Genomic DNA, 8,185 nt, shown 5'->3' with positions numbered 1-8,185 from the left:
AGACAAACATTTTAACAAAAACATTAATTACCTCAAGTAATCAACAATCTAAATAAAAAATAGAAAATAAAAATGCAATAAAAGTAATACAATTAAACCTAAACCAAAAATAATTTACAACACAAAGCTTTCCCCGATTCTTAGCATAGGCTAAATCTTCAAGAGCTTCAAGTCAAGTGAGAGTGAAAACTTTCAATGAGGCTGTTAAGTCATCTCCCAGGCTGAGTGGGCTCACCAATATGTGGGAGTTGAACCGTGCCCACATACAGTGTTAATTTCGTCGACTAAAATGTTTGAAAACAAAAAAACTAAATAAAAAATCAGCTATGATGACAACAAACTATGACTTATATATTAATAATTTTGTCAAATATAAAAACTGGATGAAAATGTTAGGGAGGGACTAGTGGTGAAGAGATCCATTGGAACTAAGACATGTCATTCCGAATTTCATTCAAAGATATAAGCACACAAGCTAAAGTTATTTTATCAGGTAAAAAGCTGGTGTGTTTAAAACTTAACTAGAAATACAATGCAAGCTGAAAAATAACTTAGAAATGTTAGAAAAACACCACTGACCTGTAGCCTAGAGAAGTGAATGACCCAGAGTTGCTTACCTAAGTTTGTACATTAAAGTGTAAAGTTTCACTGTCCTCAAACAAATGTGAAAAAAAATAAAACTATGCATACAACTGAACAGTTGTATGTGACCAATATCTGGCTACAATGATTATAATGTGGAATGTTCATCAGCTACTTCTCTGGAAGGCCCAGATGTTTGCCTCACTGAAATCACAGATACTGTGACATCGGTGCACCACTGACCTCTAGTGGTAGTACAGATAAGACATTCCCCTTGACTGACTGAGAACACTGAAGCCACTGTAAATAAAGACTTCACCTCCTATGTCAGTGGGATCGTTGACAGTATCTTGTGTCGCAATAGTCAGACCCCCACCGGGTGACCTTGTTTTAAAGACTGCAGTCCCTTGTAGCTTGCAGAATGAGTTTTTTTCAAACTTGACATGGGCATCTGTTCCCTGGACAGTGTACAAAACACATTACAAGGGGATCAGGTCAAAGGATTCTGGCCTTACATGACACTCATGACATAACTTATTGGTGTCTTTAATAGACATCCTGTGAAGCACGGCAACCACACATGCCGCACCAACAGGCCCCTATGCAAAACATCCAGGCCTTTTGAGAAAATTGCAGCAGACCTGATGGTAACTAAGTACCTCAGCTTTACTAAATACCTCAACTTGTACACACTGAAGTTCCTGATTAACAAGCAACCAACAACAAGACTAAGTGCCCGGACCGCTAGGCCAGCGATCCGGGCTGTTTGTTTGAAGATTAACATCTGCCACCAGGTTGCACCTCAGAGTTTTCACAAGGCCGTCAATTCGAGTCAGACCTTGTCAAATTGAATACTTCATCAATTCACAGGAGTAATTCATCGTATGTAATGCGTATGTCAAAGATGCCATGGTGGAATGAGCAACCAGGACCACAAAGAACTAGTTGGTAAAACTTCTGTACAACACTGTGTCTGGAGGTGAATGGGATGACCACCTGCGACTGGTTAAATTTGTGTACAACATAACTGATAACTCTTCTTTCTACCAACTGCACTCCATTCTTCCTGCACATGGTAGAGAGGCTTTTTTTTAATCTCTCTTAAATTTTTATCCCACGATCTTGTAACCCATTTTTTCACCCAGTGCCAATTGTCTATGTAATCCTGGGCGCTACACTCCCTCTGCCAGCCTAGGGAGAGCCGAGCTCATGCCTCCTTCAATGCATGAGAGCTAGCAAGCCGCTTCTTATCACCCGACAGGGGGGAGGTTCCCTGGTTGGACGTAACTCGTGGAAGGAACACGTTATTCCAACCAGTTCCTTTCCCCTCCATCAGGCGCCCCGGCTGACCAGGGGGAGGCAGTATAGAGACCAGGATTACTGCATGTTTTTGTGAGGGTACCTACCCTTGGAGACACGGGGAGAACATGCAAACTCCACACAGAAAGGCCCTTTCACCAACCCCACCTAGGGTATGGGCGCTGATGACGCGGAGGAGAGAACACGCCCACAGCGTCCCCTGCGGGAATCGAACCCAGGACCTTCTAGCTGTGATATGGTAGAGAGGCTTGTCTGCCTGCTGATTTCCTCCTTGGAGACTCCCCAGGAGTTTCAAATGCTACTTCAGGTACTCCTAGTGAGTATATAACGTATTGGACCATGTATTGTGTTGGCCAAGCTATCAGACATGGTCTACGTATAAGGACTGGCTGGCACCTTACCTTCCCCTTACCAGTACAGAAGAGGCAGAGGAGGCAGAAGGCCCCTAGTACAAACTGGACATTCATTCCCAGGGAACACAGAGACCCTGGGAGAAGAGAAGTCCGCCCCTGCACCTCTGGGACTTTGTGCTGGGGTGAGAATGCTTAATATTATTATTTATTTTCAGTATTTCTGCTTCATTTTGATTGCGACAGTGAGAGAGAGACAGGAAAGGGGGACAGAGGGCAAAGGAATGAGACACAACAAACAGTCCGGCGGACCGGGGGTCGAACCGGGGACATTCTGAAGAAGACGTTTTGTACCCAAGCTGAAAGCGACCGCCGGAGTGCTACAGTTACTAAGCGAGTGATGCTCCTGTGATCGGTGGGCTTTGAAAAGAAGACGCCGGGAAGCAGGAGACTTGAACTCTCTATCCAGGGTGACCTGGGTGTAGACCTCAAGTGGAAAGGGGTCTAGCCTGGGACTGCGCCCCGTGGGGAGGTTCGAAAGACTTAAGTGTAATCAGATGGAGTATTCTTTAGTGACAGATGTAGTATTGAGAGACAAAACGGAGAGATTTTTACACGGCCCTACATCTATGCTGCCCAAGGCCACTGAACGACCCCAGAATACATAATAATTTTGATTTTGATAGTAATGTTGGGGGACGTAATCTGATCGTAGCGATCTCCCTGGCAGCTTTAGGCACATTAAGTATAGGCTGTGTTGCCCTTCGCACATGGGAAGTGAAGAGAGAAGGTACAGAAGAATCCCAATTCACACCCCCTAAACATTGTAGCGTAGCGCCACCAGGGCCCCCATGCTGAACTTGACGAAGAACACCCCTGCACGACATCTGCGCCCCGACTTTTGACCTCAAGGAGGGTACGGATCTGACTGGCGCTTGGGGGTTGGGGCCCCTGTGTATAATACGGGGGGCTCCGGTCTCAGGCCCCAGGAGGGTACGGACCCGGGGGGGCTCGGGAGTGGGACCTCCGTCTCTTAGCTCATTCAGTGCCAAGTACATTTGTTAATGGCACTGGATGGGTTGGGGGAGGGGGGGGGCCTAGTCTTGGGCTCTGTCGGAACCTCCTCCTCCGGGCTCGGAAAAGTGACCACCTCAACCAGAGGAATTGGACAAGAAGAAACAAAAATGCATACATTTTACAAGAGAAAATAATAATAAACATGTTAGAATAGTTGCTTCTAAAGGAAAACTCAGTGGGAATGCCCCACTGAGGGACCCTAAGTTTAGCAATACACTTATTGAAGTCAAATGACAAATGTTGTGTGATTGTCCCCATTAAGAGCTCATGTCCAGATGGTAGGTTTGGGACTGCCCCAGCCTAGTTCAGAGTTTCCCCTTCAAAGAAAAGGGTTTTCCTCGGCTCACATGACTCAAAAAGAAAAAAATGGGACCCGATTTTTTTAAACATGCAATATGTTATGCTAAATGATAATTGCTATAAAGTACTGTTTAGATTTTAATCTTGTGTTGTTGTGGGTACTAAATTCGTACCCAAGGAGGGGTTGATGGTCCATTGTGGAACCTTGGGCCGTCAACCTATACTTTATAGAGTAAGAAGGAAGGCCTTGATAGCCACAGCGTTGATATACTGAATGTAATAGATAAGAACTTCAGAATTCTCCAGGCGCTCAACCGAACGCTTGTTTGCATGCAGACTGTGATGTGGAGCGAATTGCCTTCGTGATATATCAGGTCGTATTGTTTTAATATCGTTAATCTTTTATTCACATAGTATAGAGGGAATCTCCCTTGTTTGTCAATAAAAATGCCTTGCGCATGTGAACGGTAATTTCTGTGTATGTCGTCTATAAACTGGACTTTAGGGTTTTATTGAACCACGAGTGACAGGTCTGCCACGGCACATCAGTACCCATGTGGTATGCGCCCTAACCATTCGCCAACAGGTCCCCCGGGGGTGAGAAGGGTTACTGTGACATTGAACCCCTGAGGTGGGGGCTGTGTAGCGATTAGTTTAGCCGAGTAGGGATTTCCCATCATGCCATGGGTGCATCTGTGTTTGTTATTGTTCTGTTATTATCCTCTGTGTGTCTGTGTCTGTGTAATCTGAGTTCCCAGAATTTTTTGCCAGCTCTTGCGCCTGTGTGTGTGCAGCATCAAACAGCATCAAACCTCCAAAAGCACTTTCACTTCTGCCCATAATACCACAAAAGCGAGCGCTGCAGCATATGTATAAATGCTATTTCCCCTGCAGCTTCCTCAGGTCCTGGTGGCTGCAACCAATGACTTACACAGCCCTTTCTTGTTGTATTATTGTATATAGCATGGGGGGTATGTGTTATTATGATTAATATGTCCACCGCCTTTCTGTCAACAGGAGATTTGGTTTGTGTTTCATGTGCTATTTGCCACAAGTGAGAGTGTAGGCTATTCCTGTCAAAAGAAGTTGCTGTGTTTGTATTGAACCCACACAGTTCATTAGTCTTATGAAATGTAAGGTGGGTGGAATATTGTTAGCCTGGCATTAGCCAGACTGATAACGTGGATCCACGAGGAACGTGTGAGTGAATCCACGTTATCAGTCTGGCTAATGCCAGGCTAGAGTATTGTAGGCCTCTGGTCAGTGAAATGCAGAACTACTGTAGTCCTCTTTTTTAATGCCATCGACCAAAATAAAAATGTAGGCCTGTCAGTATATCAATTCATATAGTATTATAATGCAATTTACTGAAATAAAAATGTAGGCCTGAGTTCATTCAACTTTTATATCAATTCATATAGTATGTATTGTTATGAAAAATAGAAGCTAAAAGATCATCTAATTCTAGTTTCAGTTCCCTTGCATAAATCTCTCCCCTGTGGGCAGACAGTACAGCTCAGTTGTGTAATCACAACCATAGATATATATAAAGGCTAGATGACTCACCCGCGCTGCTGGCCAATGGAGTACGACGTTGCCACATGGCGGCCATCTTGAAACAGTCATTCATAACATTATGTCTATGGTGCATATACTTTAAAATAACCATAGCGTGCTCAATTTTCAAACGGTTTGGTGTGTTGTAAACACCAAAGATGTAATAAAATTATAAAATTATAAAATTATAAAATTATAAAAAAAAAAAAAAAACATGATTATAATTATAAGTATGCAGTATCATAACTACATCTTTGGTGTTTACAATACACCAAACCGTTTGAAAATCAGATGACAATTGAGCACGCTATGGTTATTTCAAAGTATATGCACCATAGACATAATGTTATGAATGACTGTTTCAAGATGGCCGCGGTTGAGCTACGCTTGCGCCGTCCCCTTGAGCCATCTAGCCTTTATATATATCTATGATCACAACAGTTGTGGCAAGCCAGTCACCTAGTCTAAATCCCATAGCCCGGAGGACACACAGTACAACCATGCAGTGATTGGCTAGTTGGTTGTTAGGCAACAGTTGGTTTTAGTAAATTACATTTACACGTTAGAGTTTATAGAGATAGCTGGTGAATAGAATATCTATTCTTTAAAAGTCTCACACAGAAAATAATAACTTGTCTAAGCAAATAGGCCACCTCCCTCTGAAGTCCGCAGGGTGAATCGTAAATTTACCAGCCAATCACAGCGTGACTGTCCACCCGGGCAATGGGATATCGCCTCTACCGTCCAATGACCATACGTCATTGATAGTGTTGCCATGTCCGCTTATTATAAGCGACTTTTGGCTTGTCGTTCTAAAATTGGGCTTGTTTCTAAAGTGTAGTTGCTTATTTGGGCTTGTTTCCTAATGTTGTTTAAACCAGTGGTTCTCAATCATTTTCATGTCAAGGAAAAATAAATATATATTCTTCTGCGGACCCCTATCTATCTGAACATATTTTCCAGGGACCCCCATACAAGCTTTGTGTTGTTAAAATGTTTCAAAAATATTCCAAATTTTTCACATTTTCTTCAAGATTTTGTTTTTGAAAATAGCAGTTGTGAGCTTGGATGCATTATAGGTATAAAGTGCTCATGTGGCCTATGTAGTCGCTTAATTCTTTTGGGCTTGTTTTCCTAGACCTGGTTGCTTATTTCTCTCACACAACCTGGCAACGCCGCTCATTGTGGGAGGCAGGGTGAACAACTGTCACAGAGGGGTGGGGTGATCGTGGACGTCAGTCAGCCACAGATCCAACAGTTTCTCATCACCCATGTAATGTAAGTGCCGATTTAATACTTCAATTTCGCACGATCTCACTCTCACCTGCCTTGATGTGCTTGGGTTTGGCAAATGCTGTTTACATTGCCATGCGGATGGTCTGTTGTTGGATTTCGATGTAGATGTTTTATCATTTCAGATGTTGTGTGAGTGTTCAGAGTAGCGGTACTTGTAGCGCTGTCTGTCAACCTGTGTCCGCTACATTGTTACGGCGGTGGGTGATTACTCCAAAGTGTTATGGTTGCTGTCATTGGCTGACTGGCTGTGGTTTGATAAAGTAGCATCTCAGCAGTGATGGATGAAGTGCTCACACTTGTTACTTAAGTAAAAGTATCAATACCCTATTGTAGAAATACAAAAAAAGTAGAAAAGTATTGGCATCAAAATGTACTTAAAGTACCAAAAGTAGAAAGTACTCATCATGCAGAATGTCCCATTTCACAAGTTTTCAAATGCATACAAATCTTTTGAAAATAGCCGAAATATAATAATAAATACTCCAGTAAAGTAAAAGTACCTCAAAATTGCATTTAAGTAGAGTACTTGAGTAAATGTACTTAGTTACTTTACAGCACTGCATACAGTGATTTGTGACAGTGTAGTCGCCTCCACTGGTGCCTCCTCAACAGGACTGTAATGGACAGGTTAGTCCTAAAACCGGATTAACGTGCACAGTAAAAATCCTGGATGTTAATTTAGGCTTTATTTAGTTCCATTTGTGGGCTACTTCTGTGTTAGGCTCTCAGAGGCCTTGGCCCTCAAATATATAAGCACATAATCACATTTAAATGGAGGCTACACAAGTTTCAACTAAAGGGAGCTCTGCAAGCCAGGTTTATCATTTTGTCAGTATATGCAAACCAAAAGGCTATTTGGCCTGGAGGATGGAACTTGGCATAACGATTATGAACTGAAGGCTTGTTGTCATTCACTTGTTGTACTCATCCTTTCTGATACTCTGGCTCTCCCTTATCTCTGTTATTTGTTTTTGGGACTGCAGTGCGTGTGCATACACACACACACACACACACACACACACACACACACACACACACACACACACACACACACACACACACATGGATAAACAGGGCATTAGAGGGAGTGAAATTGATAACTGCTGCTGTATGCCACTATCTGTTCACCACACTGGGTTAAGCGGCCGAGGGCATGGCCGCCCCTTCAGGACACCAGCGTCACAGCCATTCATGTCTCACTTTGCTGGTCAGACCACCAGGATGACGCCACCATCACCCCAACCCCCCCCCACCCCTCTCTTCCACAACCAGTCATGTTGTGCCTGCCTGGTCAGGAGCTGATATGAGAGATGTATGTTTTGTATGAATGTATGTACAGTAGGTATGTTTGTGTGTATGAATAATAACACAGGGCTGCATTAACCACTTAAAAACCCTATATGGTTGACCGGAGTCCCTCAGGGCTCTCTACTAGTGTGCTATTTTCCTGCGAAAGCTTTCCCCACAATACGGATGCTGGGGTTTAAGTGGTTAACCACTTAAAGGGCTATTTCACTTTAAGCACTTCTGGGGTCATTTTAATAGCCTGGTAAACCATCCCGGTCGCGGAATTCACATTTCATTTTCATTCTGCTGAATGAAAATGAAATCTGGGTTTATATACTGTAGGAATATTTAAATCATTCATTTCATTTTCATTCTGCTGAATGAAAATGAAATGTGAATAACACGACCGGGACGGT

At 43.1% G+C, this 8,185-nt stretch overlaps 1 protein-coding gene across 2 annotated transcripts in view; it reads left to right on the top strand.

Annotated features, from left to right (window-relative positions):
• The first annotated feature begins 6,406 nt into the window (after positions 1 to 6,406).
• Positions 6,407 to 8,185, top strand: part of tmcc1a (transmembrane and coiled-coil domain family 1a) — a 69,034-nt gene continuing 67,255 nt past the window's right edge. Inside the window, exon 1 of one of the 2 annotated variants that reach the window (XM_080444989.1) lies at positions 6,407 to 6,464. The gene's annotated coding sequence lies outside the window, so the exon portion shown is untranslated. The remainder of the gene's footprint in view (positions 6,465 to 8,185) is intronic. The other variant, XM_080444990.1, reaches the window with a different exon arrangement.

This window comes from Gymnoscopelus braueri, assembly GCF_963280865.1.
Source record: "Gymnoscopelus braueri genome assembly, chromosome: 12".
Lineage (NCBI taxonomy): Eukaryota > Metazoa > Chordata > Actinopteri > Myctophiformes > Myctophidae > Gymnoscopelus > Gymnoscopelus braueri.
This window is presented reverse-complemented; position numbering and strand designations above follow the sequence as displayed.